Source organism: Artemia franciscana, chromosome 5 (genome assembly GCF_032884065.1).
Source record: "Artemia franciscana chromosome 5, ASM3288406v1, whole genome shotgun sequence".
Taxonomy (NCBI): domain Eukaryota; kingdom Metazoa; phylum Arthropoda; class Branchiopoda; order Anostraca; family Artemiidae; genus Artemia; species Artemia franciscana.
In genome coordinates, this window is record NC_088867.1 from 7298860 (window position 1) to 7320352 (window position 21493).

At 33.2% G+C, this 21493-nt stretch overlaps 1 protein-coding gene across 6 annotated transcripts in view; it reads left to right on the forward strand.

Annotated features, from left to right (window-relative positions):
* The window catches only part of LOC136026937 (alpha-(1,3)-fucosyltransferase C-like), a 203277-nt gene that overhangs the window by 110869 nt on the left and 70915 nt on the right, over window positions 1-21493 (forward strand). The window contains exon 2 of one of the 6 annotated variants that reach the window (XR_010617457.1): window positions 3495-3557. The exons of 3 other annotated variants lie outside the window; for them this stretch is intronic. The gene's annotated coding sequence lies outside the window, so the exon portion shown is untranslated. Of the gene's footprint in view, window positions 1-3494; window positions 3558-15471; window positions 15577-16793; window positions 16917-21493 lie in introns of those variants that run through there. 2 more of the 6 variants (XR_010617452.1, XR_010617450.1) reach the window with 2 other exon arrangements.

A 21493-nucleotide genomic window follows, 5' to 3' on the forward strand; every position in this document is an offset into this window, starting at 1 on the left:
TAAGTTTTAATGTCACTCCTTACTTTCAGTTAAAAACTTGTTTTTTTTATTTAATAATTAAAAAAGACAACAAATTTGTCCATATATGAGCAAATCCTTTCAATCCCTATAACGTCCACTATTTTAAGTTTTTTACACTTTTTAGTCAAAAAGTATTTCTAATGCTTAGTATTTTTAGTCTTGTTTAGCATCAAGCCAAACAAAAAATGTCATCGATGTCTGTTATTTTTTACCTTGTTTAGCTTTTAGCCAAAAAAATTAATTATTTTTAGTTTTGTTTACTTTTGGCTGAAAACTTCTCTAATATCACTTTTTATTGTGTCGCTTTGCATTTAGACGGACATCGTCTCTGATTTCTATAATTTTTAGTCTTGTTCAGTTTTTAACATATAAATTTAATAATTTTTCTCTTCTTTAGCTTTTTGTCAAAAATTTTTCTGTCAATTAGCTTTAGCCCTGTATATCTTTTGCCTATAATCTGATGTTCATTATTTTCCAATGTTGCTGTTGTGGTCCACTGCTAATGAATTCCATATTTTTAAGCAAATACTCTACTACGATGTCTAAACAAATATATTTGGATCAGTTAAAAAATATTTGGGTTTGTACGGTTTTTCATATAGGGTGGCATCTTAATATTGCTCTGAAACAAATGGTAAAATCAATGGAATTAACTATAAATGGCTTTCCTTTTTTCGTGTAAGGAAGCAATGGTATTCTCACACTGATTTAAAGAAAACTCATTAGTGTGAAAACGGGTACCTTCCTATTTCCATATTAATCCTACGCTTACTAATATGAAATTGTTTACAAAAATCTACTATTTTTTGAGTCTGTTTAATATTATTAACAAAATAAAATGTATTATAACCAAATATGCTCCTAAAACCTAAAATTAAAGTTTCTTAATGAACTTAAGCAATATGTTGATATTTCATCTTGCTAATGAGAAAACGTACAAATCTATGCCCTTAATCACCTTTGTCATGAATTCTTGTAATTATTATGGATATTCTACGATAAAGGGTTTGCATAATTCCTTATTGAACTTTTAAGGAATCTTCGAAAGGTATTAGTTAAAACAAATATTTAGACAGCTTTATCTATTAGCCCGTCATCCAATTATGCTTAAGAGACGGAATAGAATCTTATAGCAGTGAAATATTTAGTAAAAATTCCCTCAAATCTTGCAGAAAATTTTATTGGAGAAAAGAGAGGAGAAATCAAAAGTTCGGGTAATGAGTGCCGTTTGGGGCATATTAATACATTGGAGATGGTAGCAATCCGGTGAACCCCTGGCAATAAAAACAGGTCCTTTAGCAGGATAGGCACAGCTATTACTGGTTCTCAAGAGGGATAGGAATTCATACGGCTGGTTCTCCATCGAGAAAGGCATTAATACAACTGGTCCCCCATGCTGGTTATTTGGTTCAAATAAATAATTTTCGCTAGTAATGGTCGGATATGTGTAGTCATCGGGGAGGACATAAGAAAGTAATTTTCCCTAGGATAGTTGGTCTTATAGATTTTTTACTACTTCGGTCCACTCAAAACTTTTAGACATCGTTCTCTGGTACCAGAAAATTACACATTTTTAGTAGAAATATTGTTTGGTTGGGAGGCTAGCTTTTTAGGGGAACTTACAAACAGAACAAATCTACCACCTCCCTGGATATGATCATACTGGTGTGGGTTGGGCATGGTTTCCCTTCTCTAAGGCCTGTTTCAAACAATTTGACGATGCCATAAATTTTTTCATTCATAATTTTGACTGCGCTCTTTAGCTCTGCTGAAAAATTTTTGCTTTTAAATTAATTTTTGATCTTCCTATAAACAAATTAAATAAAAAAAAAGACAAGTTTTTTTTAACTGAAAGTAAGGAGCAAAATTAAAACTTAAAACGAACAGAAATTACTTCGTATATGAAAGGGGCTGCTTCCTCACCAACATCCCGCTCTTGACGCTAAAGTTTTACTCTTTCTTTCAACTCTTCTTTTTAAAACAGTAAAAAACTTTAGCGTAAAGAGCGGGATGTTGGTGAGGAAGCAGCCCCTTTCATATACGAAGTAATTTCTGTTCGTTTTAAGTTTTAATTTTGCTCCTTACTTTCAGTTAAAAAAACTTGTTTTTTTTTATTTAATTTCTGAACGTTTTTCAATCAATGCATGTTTTGATTTTGGCTCTCCGCAGAGGAATAATTAAAACGAAATTTGCATATTTATTATTTTTTTTTTTGCTAAATGACTTTCTCATAATTTTGATTGAATGATTTTGAGAAAAAAGAGCGGAGGAGGAAGCCTAGTTGCCCTCCGATTTTTTGGTTAATTAAGATAAAGGCAACTAGAACTTTTAATTTTTCACGAATCTTTTTTTTAGTAAAAGATATACGTAACTTATAAATTAGCTTACGTAAAGAAGTTTTATATTCTCATGTTTTTATTACATATATGAGGGGGTTTGCCCCCTCGTCAGTACCTCGCTCTTTACACTAAAGCTTAGATTTTCTCCCAATTCATTAAGAATGACCCCTGAATCACCAAAGCCGTAAAATAAATAGTTGAAATTACCAAAAATACTTTAGCGTAAAGATCGGGGTATTAGGAGGAGGTGAGCTCCTCATATGGGTAATAATTTCCGTTCGTTTTAAGTTTTAATGCTGCTCTTTACTTCCAGCTGAAAAAAACTTTTTCATATTTCTTTTTTCATTGTTTTTTTTTTTAAATAATGCTAGTAAATCCTGCGCTCCCTTCATGAGAATTTTCTTTTACCATGACAAATTCCTCGATGGAAAGCTCCCCCAGCCTATCCCCCTATTCTCAACCCCTCCTCCCAACCAAAAAATCCTACTGAAAACGCCTACACACTTCCCAATACCCATTACTGTAGGTAAGCAATGGTCAAATTTTGTAACTTGTAGCCCCTCCCCCAGAGACTGTGGGGGAGTAAATCATCCCAAAGACATAGTTTTTATGGTTTTTGACTATGTTGAACAAAATGGCTATCTCAAAATTTTGATCCGTTGACTTTAGGAAAAAATTGAGCGTGGGAGGGGGCCTAGATGCCCTCCAATTTTTTGGTCACTTAAAAAGGGCACTTGAACTTTTCATTTCCGTTAGAATGAGCCCTCTTGCGACATTCTAGGACTACTTGGTCGATACGATGACCCCTGGGAAAAAAAAAAAACAAACAAATAAACACGCACCCGTGATTTGTCTTCTGGCAAAAAATACAAAATTCCACATTTTTGTAGATAGGAGCTTGAAACTTCTACAGTAGGGTTCTCTGAGACGCTGAATCTGATGGTGTCATTTTCGTTAAGATCCTACGACTTTTAGGGGGTGTTTACTCCTATTTTCCTAAATAAGGCAAATTTTCTCAGGCTCGTAACTTTTGATGGGTAAGACTAAACTTGATGAAACTTATATATATTTAATATCAGCATTAAAATGCGATTCTTTTGATGTAGCTATTGATATCAAAATTCAATTTTTTAGAGTTTTGGTTACTATTGAGCCGGATCGCTCCTTACTACAGTTCGTTACCACGAACTGTTTGATAGTAAAAATTACAATTTTTTTTATTTAATAACGAGTAATGAAGCTAAGAAGTCAGACGTTTGTAGGGGAAGTAAATTTAGGTTTCTCTTCCGATATCCTATAAAGTTTCATGGAAGGAGCCGTATTTTTCGGGGACTGTATATTCTTCGAGTTGGTCATTATTAAAAAGAAAACGACTATATATTGTCAATTTAATATATTTTAGCACTGCGATGTAATGACAAAGAAAAAGAAACAAACTAATATAACAATATCATAACTAATACATCATAGACAATCATAATCATTATCCATCTTATTTTGAAACCGTTGAATATTTAATATCCGACCAACAATATCATAATAAGCCAAATACAGAAAAAAAAGACAACACAGCACACAACAAAAACAGCATGACTGCTAAGAGCAAAAACAACTTAACCAGTATAATATTTGAAAAAGCAAATATGCTTTTCCAAAATACTTTTCCCTTTATTTTTTAATGTCTCACGGGTCTTAAAGTCTGTTCTTGTGAAGGAATGGATATTTCAGTACTATTCATGTTAATTTCTGCTTGTTTGTGTTTAACTCGGTTATTTATCGTAATTTCTAATTTGAAGTGTGTTGAACAAATGATTGTCTAAGATTTTGACTGAGTGTTTTCGGAAACTGAACAGGCTTAGGATGGAGGGATGATTGCCCTCCAATTACTTTTTACTCTTGAAAAGGGCAAGAGAGCTTTTGATTTCCCATCGAATTAGCTTGTTTAAAAGATTGAATATATTGCTAGTTATTATAGTGTGACGCTGCTTATAATATATTTTATATGACCTTTTGAAAGCCACCATGCCAATGGCTTTTCAACTCCCGCTAAATTGGGAAGAATGTGATTCCCCCAAATCTCATGATTTTCCTTCGATAAACCTATAATTTGAAAAATAAAAAAATCATTTCTGAGCACCTTCATACCTTCTGAAGATCAGAAAATAATTTGCACTTTGCTGAAAATAAAATATATTATACATATTTTGACTTTTTTATTTTAATAAACAATTAAGTTGATGATCCGTTGTCATGTTTTTAGTGAAGTGCAAATTATGTTTTGGTCTTAAAAAGACATGTGGGTGTTAAGCATTAGTCATGATAGACTTTTATATCTTTTAAAAGAAGACAGATTACGCTTATGCGTTAATTTTATATCCTCTTGGGGGATCCAATCGAACACAACGGTCGTGGAAGATAAAGAGACGGCTCATTTTGACGAGCCGTCTTAAAATGTTTATGGGAAGGAAAGTTTCTGAGAAGCATTTTCCGGAAAAATTTCAAACAGGGGGGGGGGGGCAGGTAAAGACATATAAAAAATGATTTAAAAACCGGTAAAAATCAATTTGATAGTACATTTCTTAAAACTGGAAATAAGGATCAACATTAAAACTTACTACAAAGAGAAATGATTCCGTATGTAAAACAGAATCACATATATATCTCAAAAGCTACTTTACTTTTCGCCAAGGTTTAATTTCACTCTTAAATTATTTTCAGAGGCATGACAGACTTAAGAACAACAACAAAAGCCTTGACTGTTTCTCATTAACGGTCGGATCTCTAAATATACAATGAAAATTCAAAGTGAGTGTAAAATATGAAATTGTGTCAAATATAAAGAAAGAACATTTGACAAAAAAATGAGCAATAAAAATAAATACCTGAAAATACAAGGGTAGAGTCAGCTAGCAAAAAGAAGGGAAGCGGACATTAGCAAATATTTTGCCAAGGACTTCTGTCAAGCTTTCCTCAGTACTCAAAGAAAAAAGGGAAATTTTGAATTAAATACGAAGAGAGTAGATAAAACACTGAATCAGACAAAAAAAACAGCCGGAATAAATGAAAGACTATCATCAATTGCATAGTGCGATCAGATAATCTTAATTTCAATAAAGAAAAAACTCATGTGAATTTTATAAAGTTAGGTTATACTAATCCGGGTTTATTTGAATATCAGCCATATATTTATTTAAAGGAAGGTCTATATTCGTTTATTTTTTAGCTTCAATTATGTCCCTTAAAAAATGGGGTAAACCTTTCCTTAAGAAATGGGGTATTTAATTTGGATATTTAATCCATAGATATTTAAGAGGCTTCCTTATAGGAACTAAATAATTTTGATTGTCGAGAATGCAGCGGGACTAAAAGCATGAAAATTATATTTGTGGTATGCATTTTCTTTTTGTTCCAGGAAGGGAGGATGCGAGGGAGATGAATTAGACCTGAGTACATGTGTGATATATATATTTTCAAGCGCAAAAATGACTGGAAACTAAAATGATTTCTCGAAACAGTTAAATATGGTGTTAAAAAACCACTAGCAATGTTCACATTCCATCGAGGGACTTGATTATCTATCTGGGTCAGTAATTCTTTTCCAAAGCAATAGAGTTTTCTCCATCCAAGGATTCTATTTTTTTTTTCAGAACTTGTTGATACCCAGTATTTGCCCTTAATTTTTCAAAAAATAATTCTTTCAAAAATGACCAAAGTCGTTATTTTTATTTTACTTTCAAATATCAGGGATTAATTTGTTAAAATATTATTTTCTAGTAGTCTAGAACATAATAATAAATATCATGTTCCAAAGCTGCTGAAGGGTTCTCTCAATTTGAAATTTTTATTGCGAACAAGGGACCCTGTAAAAACCACAACTCATTATAGGGTCAGTTTCTACTGTTTCCAGAATTGAAGAAATGCTCATACTTAAGTTGAATTTAGTAGGGAATTGATATATTATGATCCTTTAATATTGTTCCATGTTTGTCGTCGAGTTTCGAGTTTTAAGATATAGCGGGGAAGGTTTTGTTTTCAATTACCAGAGTAAATAAATAAAGGGGGAAATTTTATTATTTTTTTGTTTTCCTATTTTAATTCTCTATCTATGATATTTTGAATAAGTTTAATTAGGTAACCGATACACAAAACATAAGTTTAGCATAATTTATTTTAGATGCCAAATGATTTAAAAAACGGTGGCTACTGTTTACCCCCCCCCCCCCCAAAAAAAAATATAAAACCCTTGAAAAGCTCCCCTTTAATTAAAACCCACCAAAAATAGCCCTCCCCCATCCTGTAAAAATAATTGGAAAATACTTCAACTAAAAACACCCCCCCCGGAGAATCACCCCTCTGTAAATATAGCATCCCCCTTCCCCAAAAAACGCAACCCCGAAGTGGCTGGCTGGTCTTCAATTCCTTTAGACTTTAATAAAAGGACTAAAAATCTCAAGTTCTAAATTTGGGGCTTAATGTTACGCTTAACTTTCATAATAGCCGCGTAGACCAGAAATACTCCGAGAAATCATAAGGGAGTGGATAAAAATTTAACATGTTTGATGCTTTTTAAAAACAATTTTTATTCCCTCCCCCTCCTCCCAAAAATAACATTTCCAGGAAAATACAATTTCTTTTGGCTTTTTGCTAGAAACTTTTCCAAGGAAGAGGGGTTTACTGACATGATTTTAAAATCAACCAGATATTAATATCTTTTCAAATGAAAGTGCACTAAGAAAAGGTTTTTACACCAGATCGTTACCAAGAAATTTTCTGGGTAGAGTTTTCAGCTAGAATGAAATTATCTGAGAGGTTTTCTCTGTAGGGGGGTTGTTTTTACGTGAAAGGGATTTTGCATGAAGGGGAGCTGGATTTCCCAGGATTATTCTAAACGATCAGAAATAAGAAAAAAAATAAACAGAAGGTAGGGAGCAACATCAAAACTAAAAATGGAAAGAAATTATTAGATTTATAAAATAGACTGTCCCCTCCTAAGGACCTTGCTCTATACGCTAAGGTTTTGATTTTTGTCCCAAATCTATAAGAACGATTCTTGAAAAACAATAGCCGTATAATTAGAATATTTAGCCTTTTTTTTAATTCTATAATTTACTTTAGCGTAAAGAGTGAGACCTCGAGGGGGGGGGGGCAAACCCTTTTCATAGACGTAATGATTCCTATAAGTAATTAGCGTAAATGATTGTCTGGGATATGTTGTAATTTTTTCTAGTTCACATGTATATTTTGAGTGTACATCTTAATTATTGGTTCTAAGGAGGGGGGGATGTAGTGTCCTAGGAGTGACCAAGTTGACTCAGGTTAAATTTTTTTTTATTTTGTAAAATAATGCATAGTTTTCAATCATCTAGTATGAAAGAGTGTCGATGGGTGCATAATGGAGAGAGGAGAGGGTGGCTGAAACCACCGGGATTCGAATTTTCCAAGGGTTTCCAAATTTTCCAGTCTGATCTGATTAACAATCAGATATAAAATATTAAAAAGATAAGTTTTTTCAACTGAAAGTAGAAAAAAATAATTAAAACAGACAACAAATTTGTCTATATATGAGCCAATCCCATGCTCATTAAACTAGTCTCTATTACTTTTACAAAATTATTTTCTAATTTAACGTTTTTTGTTATTCAATGTTTGTAAGGTCTTTCTTAAAGCATTGGGAGTAAAGTGAAAATTTAGAGTAAGGAGAGAGGGGCTTATGAGGGAAAAGCCCCCTCATGCATGGAAAAAATCTTTTAAGTTCTTAAGTCGGTCGTTACTTTTAGTTGAAATATTTTTCTATCTCTTTAATCCTAGGCAGCGCGATAGTGCTACCAAAGTGAAGAGCGATAGCAGCAATGTATTTTTTTTTTTTTTTTTGGTTTTAGACCAAAGCACTTCGTATCGAACGAGTTGTCGGAGAAACTTTGAAAAAGGCTCTTTTGACTGAAAATTAAAAGGGCTAGTGTACTGTTAATAGTCAAAAGTGAATGGAGGGCATCTAACCCCCCACTATCGCCCAAGATTTACCCAAACATATCCAATCAAAGTTTTGAGATTACTATTTTGTTCAATATAGTTGAAACTACTACTACTTCTAATAATAACTCACTGCAGCACCAAGCCACCTGAGGCCAACACAGCTACGCACGCTTATCCTCCAACTTAATCTATTTAAAGCCTACCTCTTTACACCCTCCCATGAAGTCCCCATTTCCTTTAAATCTTTATTTATGACATCCTCCCAACCCAGACAAGGACGACCTGCTTTCCGTGTAGCCCCATACGGTTGGCCAAAAAGGACAATCTCGGTAATCTGTCATCCTTCATCCGTAAAACGTGGCCTAGCCATCTCAACCCTTCTTTCATTATAGCCCTAGAAAGCAGGATTGAACCAGATTTTTCGTACAACCTACTGTTTGAAATACGGTCAGTCAGCCCTGTACTAAGAACAATCCGTAGGCAATTTCTCTGGAAAACATCTAGTAAATTTTCATCTGCTTTTCGGAGTGCCCATGCTTCAGGGCCATATTTGACCACTGTCATCACTGTAGCTTCCAATATTCTAATCTTGGTTTGCAGACTTTCTTTCTATTCTTCCAAACTTTTTTAACTTTAAAAGAAACACCCTGAGCCTTAGCTATTCTACTTTTAACGTCTTCACTGCTCCCACCATCTTTACTAATAATACTACCAAGGTAACTGAAGCTCTCAACCTGATCAATCTTTTGGTTACCTAATGTCACCTGTTCATCTTCACTTATTCCTACCCTTAGTGACTTAGTCTTCTTAACATTAATTTTCAAGCCTATTTTAGCACCCTGAACTCGCAAAACTTCAAAAAATTCATTCATTTTGCTCACACTTTCATCTAATATGCTTAAATCATCAGCATAATCTAAGTCCAGGAGCGTTCTTCTTCTTCATTTGATTCCATGGTCTCCAATTGCCTTTCCTGTGCTCTTTAAGACGAAGTCCATCAAAATGATCCATATAAAGGGGGATGGAACACAACCCTGTTTAACTCCTGATTTAATACAAAACCAGTTGCTAACCTCATTTCCTACCTTAACCGCAGCAGTATTATTCTCGTACATAGCACAAATCAGTTTAATGTATTTTTCTGGTATACCATATAACGATAAGACCTTTGTTAACGCTCTTCTATCAACAGAATCGAAAGCTTGCTCATAATCGATAAAACTGAGGACCAAAAGTGTTTGACAACGAAGGGACTTCACAATTATTAACCTAAGAGTGAAAACTTGGTCGACACATCCTCTACCTTTTCTAAAACCGCATTGTTCTTCCCTTAAAACTTTGTCTACAGCATCTCTCAGTCTAAAAATTATCATATAACTCAGTAATTTCCTACCTACAGAGACCAGACAAATGCCAAGATAATTACGACACTCACTCTTGTCACCTTTCTTATACAGTGGTTTAATTAAGGTTTTCCTAAAATCAATGGGTACTTCCCCTTTTTCAAAAATCATGTTCATAATCTTCAGTAGCTTATTCCTAGCATCAGAACCACCATATTTAAGAAACTCATTTATCATACTATCAGCACCTGGGGCCTTATTATTTTTTTTTCCTTTTAGTACTGTCGCTAGTTCTTCCTCACTAAACAAATCTTCCTTCACATCCAAGGTATCACAAATTTCATTTTCATCTATATCTTTTCCTGCAACTGTATGTCGGTTTAGCACATTCTTAAAATGTTCCACCCATCTTTCTTTAACTTTTTCCTTATCACTAATTGTGGCCCCATTTCTATCTTTAACTGGGACTAGTCCGGATTGGCTACTCCCTTTCAATTTATTAACATGCCAGTATAATATTTTACTATTATAGTTTCTAGCTGCATCTTCCAGATCTTCAGCAATTTTATCCATGGCCTCCACTTCACATCTCCTTAGTTCATATTTTAATGCTTTCTCCACTGTCTTTACATTCCTTTTATTTTCATATGACCTATCACTCAGATAATTCTTATACAAACCCCTTCTACTTTCTATTAAACCTAAAGCTTTTTCACTAATATTCCTAGTTGCAGTCTTAGCACTCTTCCCTAGGACACCATCAGCAACTTCCCAAATTGTTTTTCTGAAATTATTCTATCCATCTTCCACATTGTCAAATTTTAAACTCTCAAGTTTAGTATTCAACTGTTCCTGGAAGTTTTTTCTCAAATTTTCATCCTGGAGTCTACCAACATCATAGCTTTCCGGGAGGGAGTTACCCTTCTGAAATTTCAGCTTGAAATTAACCTTAGACACTACTAGATTGTGATCTTTACTTTTAACATGAATAACAGCACTCCTATACACCCTAGTATCTCGTATTGATCCTGCTAGTCTTCTGTTTACAATAACATAATTAATAAGGTTTGCTGTCTTACCATCACGTGAATACCATGTCAACGTGTGGGCCATTTTGTGACCAAACACCGCATTGGTTACAACTAGGTTGTTATACCTACAAAATTGTAAAAGCCTATAGACATTACTGTTTTCTTTTCCTTCACCAAATTTACCTAGGCTAGGATAAGATCTATCCCTATTTCTACCAACCTGGGCATTAAAATCTCCTAGCAAAAACACCATATTTCTACCTGGTACCCTATCTGTTTGCTCCTGTAATTGCAAGTAAAATTAATCTGAGTCACTAATATCTCCATCAGTTGGTTCAACGGGGGCATACACTACTATAACTGATACCCTGAACTTTTCAGTCATAAAATGAGCAAATATTATTCTATTATTAATACCTTCCCAGCCTAAACAAGACTTAGAAGGTCCTGAAATTATATATTTGATGATGACAATCCCCTAAGACCCTCAGAACAAGGGTTGCCAGGCATACAACCTTTGCCTTATATGGCTAAGGGCATATAAGGATGATAGGTCTGGTTACTCCCGACCCCTTACCATGTATTTTCGCCAAGTGAATTAGATAGAAATGTTGAGTTGGCTATTGGAAAGGGTAAGTGGCCTTTTCAATAGTCGAATGTGATTGGAGGGCAACTAACATTCCTCTCATACTTACCGTTTTCCATGACAAATCTAATAAGAAATTTGGAGTCAGCCATTTTGTTCAACGTAAATGAAATGCCCGGAATTATGTCTTTAAGGAAGACAAACACCTCAGAGCCCTCATAATAAGAGTTGTAGGTTATGCCTCGGTGATATATAAGGTATATATATATATATATATATATATATATATATATATATATATATATATATATATATATATATATATATATATATATATATATTTTATATATATATATATATATATACATATATATATATATATATATATATATATATATATATATATATATATATATATATATATATATACATATATATATATATACATATATATATATATATATATATATATATATATATATATATATATATATATATATATATATATATATATGTTGATATTTTTTTTATTAGACAAATAAAAGTAAAAATATTCAGATGTTTCCTGGATGGGATTCACTTGCGCTGAATAAAAACCAGTTATGAGCTACCACCTCCATGGTAATGATACGGCAATTAACAACATTACAACACCATTCCCTGTCTAATGATGCATGACAATTGATGCATTGGTGTTTTGAGCATAACCACCCGCCAAACCTTTTTTTACCTGGTTAACTAGGTTAACCAGGCAAACGTCTTTTACCTTTGCTAACCTGGTCTTAAATTAAAGTTTCAACAGTTCCTATATTTAGCAAACTCAGTCTATTATTTTCATAACCGACACCAATCTCAACTATGATATACAAAGCAGTGGGGTTGGCATACAGGGATACACGCTCCCCAGGTGAAATTGTAGCGCCACTAGCTACGGAGGAAGAGGGGTTCCTGTAAATCTACTGAGCAATATACCATATTCATGCCAAAATGTACCAAATTCAGTAGGTAAGGCCCTGCGAGTTAGGGTGATCCTCCCAAATAAGTAATTAATTTTGTGTACAGTGTACAATTCTTATACCTGTGGTATTACCTGCTGCCTTGAAAAAATTCTTAGCTACATTTGGGGCATGTACGCTAAGTCTACTATTATCTTCTATGGAAACTTCAACGTCAATTGTAACGCTTGGTTTTGCAGCAAAAACACTGACAAGAAGGGGTCGTAATTGTGTGATCCGTCTCTCTCATACGGTCGGGAAAACTTGCCAGTTTTTACTACGTTTCACAACCCAAAGGGATCATATTGTCCGGACCTCTTCCTTAAAGAACGCCTTGACTCCTTTAAGAAGGCTATCCAATAAAAGCAAAAGGCGCGCAAGTGATGGCTTTTTTCAAAGAGCAAAAAGGAGAGGATTAAATTCATTAACAAGTCAAAGAATAATATTAATATCTTTTGGTAGTCCTGGGATTGGAAACAGGAGAAATTTGGCCCTGATGTTCAACGTGCTTGGAAAAAAATTAGTGGAGAATTGTGAAGGAGGCCTTACCGTCATCGAAGGGGAATTAAACTTGAATTGAAATGAAATAGTTGTAGGCCTCCAATCATGGATAATATTAAAAAAAAGCCAAAACAGATAGTCCACATGAGTGAGAGGCAATCCTGGCATTAATGCCCCCTTATTATTATCGTATAAAAATGATTTCAGTTCATTTTTTAATATATAGATTAATCTATTATCCGACCATACGTCATTCCTAGGACATTAGGACTAAGGTAGATAGTCATAGAACCTATAGTTTTCCAACTTTTTTCTCCTCTACTGATTGACGGGACCGTGGTACAAGATCTATAGGAAAAGGCTGAAGCTCTAGCTAATACTTTTTTCAAATTCTAGAGTCTGGCTCAAGACAGTAGAGAAGTGGACCAAACCGGTAATGTCCTTGATCGTGTGAATTTTTTTGCCCCCAATACCCTTCGTAAATTGTGGTATCTTGATATGATTGATATGAGGCAATTAGCCCTGACAACACACCAAATGTTATCTTAAATTTCTCTAGCGTCGAACTAGCTAGACCATTGTCATTACTTTTCTGGAAATGCATTCGCTGCAGAAACTGCCAAAAGATATTCCACATCAGTAAATGATATACTTTCTCTAAAACCAGTTAATGGATGTCAGTTAATAGAGCTAGAGAGCCTTCTTTCAGATCGTTCACTGTGGGTTGTCCTCGACGGGTTTTTTATCCATGAAAATTAAGTGAAAGCAGGAGCTTCCAAATTCAGTGTCTCGGGGCCTACACTTCTCCTTATCCACATAAATAACATGGGAGACCACCTTGCAAGCTCTTATAAATACTTTACTGACGATAGAATGACACACTTACCCATCTTTAAATAGAGGGACCCAAAACATGCTTCCAATATCCAGCAGATCTATATTTTACATAATCAGAAAGTGGTCTGATACATGAATGATTAACTTTGAAGCATTGAAAACAATGGAGCTGCTTATTCTCCGATAAAATGTGCCACCTTAACACCCCAATTTATTTTTTACTATGAAACTGAAAAGAGAGTGGACGTAGCTTCGTCTACTGGAGATTCATTTCTCCATTAAACTTTCTTGTAATAACTACTATGAACAAGTGACAACCTCTCGTCCAAAAGAGCTTAGAGCTACTTTTGCTGCAAGAATCTTTTTCATCCAGCTCAATTATCCTAAGTTAAAAGTCCTGTATCAGACCCTCAGCTATATAAGGATGCCCACTATATGCTGGAGCCCCTGTAACACTGTTAGCACCATTAGAGAAGATCCAGAGAAGGATAAATAGGAATAGCTTTGCCTCTAAACTTGACTCAGTCATACTTTTGAATAGAAGGTTTAATGCACCATAAATGACTGCTTTCTAAAAGTAAAATGAATTAACCTCCCTCAAACGAGATCTATACAATTACCTTTTCCATCCAGCTCAATTTTCGTAGTGTAAAAGTCCTGTATCAGACCCTCAGTTGAGCAAGGATGCCTAATATTCTCTTGTGCCCCTATAGCATTGTTAGCATCACTAGAGAAGATTCAGAGAAGAGTAAACAGGAATTGCTGGGCCACTATATATGACTCGGTCCAGCATTGAAATGGAAGGTTTGATGCACTGTAAATGATTGTTTTCTAAAATTAGATGAATTCACCTTGATCAAACGACATCTAAACAATTGTTACCCCTTTATCCAGCCCAAGGCAAAAAGTCCAAACCAACAAAACGAAGACACGAAATTTGATCCAATTACTGAAAGTAGGACACTACCGTAACCGAATACTTGAAGAAGAACTTCATCCAGCGCTGTACTTCTATGAGTACGACTCTTTTCTAAAAAAATTTAGTTCATCTTCATCATATGATCCTTATCCTGTTTACCCCCTTTATCCAGCCATTGGAAAGGAAGTCGAACCAATAAGAAGAAGGATCAAAGTTTGATAAAATTATCTGAAGAAGGACACCCCCATAATAGAACACTTCAGGAAGGACTTCACAGAGCGGGTCCCTTCTATCTGGAACAATCGTCCTGGTTAGGTTATTCCAATAAATCCCTCTGTTGACTCTTTCCAAAGATGGTTAAGCAGGTAAATTCTAGGTTTAAAATCAAGGTAATTGAATAGTAGATGATCAAAAGTCTTGAAGTTCCTCAATCCGTGACTAAAGATATACAAAAATGTGCATTCTTTCCATAAAAGTTAGAATTTTGGTCTGGTGTTCAAAGAGGGTGAGTTTGAATTGGCACTTAAAAGAATGACAAAGTTTAAAAGAAATACAGTTAATGAAACAGCTACAATAAAAGTGATATTAACTATAAAAGAATATTCCCTTAATTTTTATTTTATGATATATAGAGATAATTTTCTTTTCGTCAAGTCTCATGACTTGTCGTTCCCCGTACACTTTTTTAACTTTTCGTGGATTTGATTAAATTATTTTAGAAAAGTAGAAAAGGCAACCAAATAATAAATAACGAGATATTAGGTTCATACTTTTTATAGGAAGTTACATTCTTAAAAACCACATCTTTGAGCCTATAGAGTAAAAACTGTTATAGAAAACCATATCATGTATATAACAAGTTTCTAAACAGCAGAACAAATACGTAAAAACTCAACATATTACTTTCATATCCAAAAATATATACTGTTTAATAATTAGTTTCTAAACTAAAGAGCAATTATATCTACGTACGATAAAATATTGAATGTTCAACAAAGAACGATAAAAGTATTGAAAGTCAAAAAGACCAGGTAAGTCAGAAATAACGGAAAACATACAGATAGCAGAGAAACAAAAAAAAACGGCTGATAGATCTGGGGAAATTCAAAAGATATAAAAAGAGACTGACTTGACTTGACGCCCGTCCGGCCTTTGTGGCTGTATTGAGGCTTCTTTTCTTCTGAGCAAATGGTGAATGTGGCGACGGTATTTCGATCTATCTGGCGCTAGACGAAGTAGCTGGGAGATGTTATGGGCCGGGAGGTTGTCGGTCCATCTCTTACGAGGTCGGCCTCTAATGTGCGTGCCGTAAACCCGTCCTTCGAATGTGATTTTTGGAATCTAGTTGGCCGACATTCACTGGAAATGGCTGAGCCAGCAGAGTTGCTGGTTTCTGACCCGATCCATGATAATGCGGGGACAGCGGAGTTGTTTTTGGAGGTCTTCGTTTGAGACTCGGTCAATGTCGGTAATCCCTGCAATGCGTCTAAGGCATTTAGTCTCAAATGCGTCTTTATTGACCAAGTTTCGCTTGAGTATAAAGCTATTGAGATTATAAGAGAGTTGAAGAGTCACACCTTCAGAGAAGTTGATAGAGTCTTGTTTTTCCATATCGGCAAGAGGTTCTTGAAACTAGCAACTGCCAGGCCAAGTCTTCGTTTGATCAATTTCGAGCAGTCGTTATCAAAATTTAGGAGGCTCCCTAGGTAGACGAAGGAGTCAACATTTTCCTCTGGCTCTCCTTTTACTGTTAGCTGCATGTTTCTTGAATGTATACCATTACTTGAAAATGCAATTGACCACAAGATCCCTAGTCTTCTGCAAAACAATTCCATCAAAATGATTTTAGAATGTTTCAGATTTGGGTTTTACTGCAATTGCATCCGCTATTTGAAATACTTATCTTCACTTTTAAACCTATCTTATTGCAAATTTCATAGTCTTTATTCTCTTGACTCCTCTCGTAAGAATGAAAATATCTCGTTCTGTTTCAGTATTATTACTTTGTATAGCACCCCTGATTGTAAGAGAGTAAAATTTCCGTTTCAAAGACTCATGTAATATAGATATAAAATCAATTTGTCTTTCTTGAGAGTCATATAAGAATATTTTTACTTTTCCTCTTTTGATTCTTTGTTTAGTACAAAAATGAATATATAGGAGGAAACTGGTTATTCAAACCGAATCTCATAGCATTCTGTGAACACAGATTAAAATATTTTAGATTTATAATTTTTAGTATAGGACAAGAGAAAACTGGGTCATTAAGAATAAAACTGGATTATATACCTTTTATGATGCTAGCAAAGAACATAGTTTTTGTTAAATTGTACAAAATGGCATCAACCAGCATTACACTGGTCTTTTTGAGGTAAATAAATGCATGCTTTTTCGCTATATGGGATCAGATTATAATTTAAGAAAATAAAGCAGATTCTCTTCTTGCGTTTTAAATTTCAGCTATGACAATACTTAAAGACTAAACGCAAGATAAACATAATTACAAACCCAATTGATCCCTCATTATTTCCATATTTAGTTATTCCTTTTTCTTTAACTATAGTGTTTTTGAGGCAAAATAAAGTGGTTTTATTCAACCAATTTTTTACCACAATCAAAGTAATTTTGGCCTTTAATTATGGTTTTCTAGATAAAATTGTAACGTAAAAGAAATCAGATTTTTAAATAAATTCAATTCTAGACTAGTACAAAAATTAGTCTCTGTTTTTAAGTTTAGAGGTGACAGTCTACAAGAATAAAAAACACATATTGGCATAAAAGGTACAATGCGCTTTATTATTAATTCGTGCAACCGTTTCCTGTAATAGCTACTTTTGAAATAATGTACCTTAGGTGCTTTAGCCGATTAAATAAAAAAAACAAAACTATCCCCCCCAAAAAAATTTTTCTAGAAGAAGTTGGAGAAAAATGTTAAATTTAAGACTAACCGAAAAAATATCAACAGTTTCCAAGACTGTTTCTATAACAATTCTGAAACTTATCCCCAAAGGAAGATTTTCAATAAAAAGTAAATTACTATATCCATGAAAATACGAGCAGAAATAAACTCAAATGAAAACTCATGCGTAAAAAGACCTATAATAAGATAGATTTTAAAACAAACAATATTTATAATAGACAATCCCATTAAATCTAAAACAAACAAAAATTAGAACAAATAGGAGTAGGGGAAAATCTTTATTTTCTTCAGGGACTAAAACATTATTTGCAATTGTTAAGAAAATAATTTACATTTTGGACTCTTGTATAACATCAACAATAAAAGAGAGAATCAACAAGACAATCAAGAACACTGAAGACATTTTATTCCGTGTAGATGCACAGTGTAATGTGTGCTGATATTCAATTCCAAAGCAATTTTTCATCCAAGCAGTTATGATTTATTATCGTTACAAAAAAGGAAATGTTTAAAATGTAAATTGTGTATATTCATCTTAAGAGAAGAAACTTCTCTGACAAATTTACCAAAAAGCCAATTTTTTCAGTAAAATAGATTAGAAATGGTTAAAATTGCTATAATTTTTTTTAAACAAGAAAACTTGCTATATGAGAAGTGAAACATCATTAATTTAATTATTATGAACAAAAAGATAAATATTTTCATCATGGGAAAAGATGCAAAGCTCATTAAATAGAGCTAGCCATACTTAATATTTATTCTATCCTGCCAAGTAGAATGGGAAAGTGGTTCTAAAGGAGAACATAATGTCCCCAAATTTTTTTTGGATCTCTCCCCCCCCAAAAAAAAGGTGCAGTAAGAAGCACTAAAAATAAATTTGTGCAAATCATGTTTATAAACGCCACTTCAAGTCCTCAAGGAATTAAATCATTGTTGATAGAAGACTTTGCATAGCTATAAAAACAGTTATGATGTGCAATTTACTCAACTACTGTTTTTTTACTGCTGCTACTCTATGACTAAGAAATTTGTATAATTGTATCGGTAGCAACCATGCTCAAAAATTGTCTCCAGCTCATTATTTATTCTTTTTTTTCCTGACCAACTAGTATAGGAGGGTGAAAAGTGGTTCCCAGGGTAATATAATTCCCCAAAATATTTTTTCAAGGACTCCCCCTCCCACAAAAAAAAATACTACCCTTTAAAGTACTAAAGAAAACATTTTGCCAACCAAATTTATAAGCGCCAGTTCAAATCTTTAACTAATTTAGTCATTGTCAAATGAAGATTTTGACTTGCTAGAACAACGGTGACGATGCTTCATTTATTTAAGAACTATTTTTTGACTGATACTATTCTATGACTAAGGAATTTGGAAGGTCAAATAAGTCGCACCCTTCCTGAACATGTAAGAAATTTCTTAGTTTTTTGAGATGGTAGCCTTTTAATTTTTGGAAGTAATATAGCGAAGCAGGATACCCTTCCAACAACATTATTTGAATCATTTTTAGATATTTGAAAGGTCAGTTACTTCATATAAATCCACCACATTTTGAATTTCCAAAGGATAACCTTAAAAATATTCAAAAATAACGAGCAAATAGGGATAAATCCATCTATTCAAATAGCAAAAGCAGGTTCAAAAGTCTAAGTATTTCGATCATGTGTACAGCGATCGTCATTAATAAAAATACTAAAGTATTGAAATTGAAAGTAACATATTTAAACAGTGCAAAATAATTTATTTTTGGGTCATTCACAAATTAATGACGTCTCGGGTTATTCACTGCAATTTTTGCGAGAGAGTTAAATGACAATGTTCATTCAAAGTCTTGATGTAAATTTTCTTCTTTAATCTTGCCTAAATGTAAAATAAATCTCCAAAGAATATGGCAAAGTCTTCTATGTCTTCTAAATTACGTAGGAAATGTTGAGTCTATAATTTTATATTTAGTTGGTCCCACTTCCCCATATATGTGACGTATTTTCAACGCAACACCTTAAATTAGGTATCATTAAATTAGGTATCAATTAAATTGTCATTTAATTTCTGATAAAACAAACTTCATCGTCTTCTCTCGTACTGGGAGAATAGCATCGGAAATTACGACGATTAATAATCAGGGCTTGCCCATAAAAATAGAAAGAGTATTGAACAATTGAATAATAAGAGATTCAAATATATCATTTAAATACCATGCAATTCCCCTTCAAATAGACCGTCACCTTCAACTTTATTGAATACTTTTAAAACTCAGTTTCTTCTCCTGCAGAGGCAAGAAATAAAGCTCTGTGTATAATCAAAAATTGACATTCCTAGCCCGTATTGTTACCCCTGTAAACTTTCAACGAAAATCATTTATCAAATTTTAAATATTCTTCCATTGGATCTTCCCTCTTTCCTTCTTTCCATTCTGTTCTTGGTATAATAGACATTTTCATGGGCTAATTTCATTTGTATATTATATTTTTTCAGGATGATAATCAGGTACAACATAAATATTAGACCTGTGGCAGTTCTGTAGATTGTCTGGCCTTAATAAAATCTTAGAGGCTCTGTTTTTCACTTTGGCACCACATTATATATAACTTGAAGAAATTTCATAATTTTATAAATTGGAATAAATTGTTGGTTAATAATAAAATTAAATTAAAGAGTCAAACAATTAGTAATTATTAATTTGATTTAATTTCTAGGCTGGATGCTCCTCATTTTATTTTATTTTATTTATTTTTTGTTTGGCTATTTTGAATTAGTTGAAAGCTACACTTTTTGTTACCATACCACAAGTACAAAAGGAATCTTTTTATTCAATTATCTAGAGACAGTATTATTTGTTTATTATTGAGTTTATAAGCCTACTCACGAGTTATTTAAACCGTGGGTCATTAATTTGATAGTTTTGTGAAAATATTTTTTATTGTGTAGTAGAGAACTTGAACTTGAGGTGTAAAATTAGACAGCCGTATACTTTTGAATAGTTTTTTTTTTAACTAACCGAATCTACTCCTCTCCTGTTTAACAGTTATTGCCGTCAGTTTCTACGATGTTAAGGAGTTTCTAAATCTGCAAGTGACAATAATAAAGTTTGGAGATGATTGAATGGGAAAATAAATTCTTACTAAAACAAATAAAAGAATAAATAGTAGAACAATGTCATAAAGCAAACAAATTGCATCTCGTCATATTTTTTCAGGGGATGGCTTATTTCTAATGTAATTAACTATTAATTTTAGTTTTCAACAAATTGTTGGTAAAAATGTGTGAATTTGAAAATATTTTGAATATATTAGGAAAAAAAATATATTTATCCATTAACCACGTGTCAGAATGGAGTGAGCAAACTTAGAGCTATTTCATACTGCACCTATTTAACTAATACAGTTTCTCAGGTGTTCTGATATTAAACTTATAGCCAGTCGAAAGAAATAATCAAACTTTTATTTTATTTAATTGGTTTATATATTAATATGAGAAAATCCCATGCTTTTTATACCTTATATTGTAATTAATATATTTATATGAATTTTCTTACCAGAAAAAGAACAAAACTTTTCTATTCCACGAGGTCTTTAAGTCCCCGGTAATGACTTTTGTATTTTTTCATAAGCTTCTGCTCTACGATTGTCATTTCAGTGTGTTTCAATGTTTGCACATCTTGTAAAGACATTTGTTTTAACATCATTTACTTTAATATAAAAGTTTTATTGATATACCTCTTATACTGAAAAAATATAGACTCTGCTTCCTATTTTACCTTTAATAGAATCAGCAAAAATATAAACATTTTCGTATATAATCCTTCACCAAAAACTTTTACCAGTATTAATGGGTACAAGTGGAGAATTTGGTGTTGCTTCTAGGTGAGGAGGAGAGATTCGTTGCAACCTTGAATAAGTTAAACAGACATTATCACTTTAAACAACACACTTTCTACAACATTTATTAGACGGTTAAGTTCAGTTTCACTTAATAAACCCTGTTTCAAACACGGCTTCTCATTTGTTTTAATCCCTTACTTCTTTTA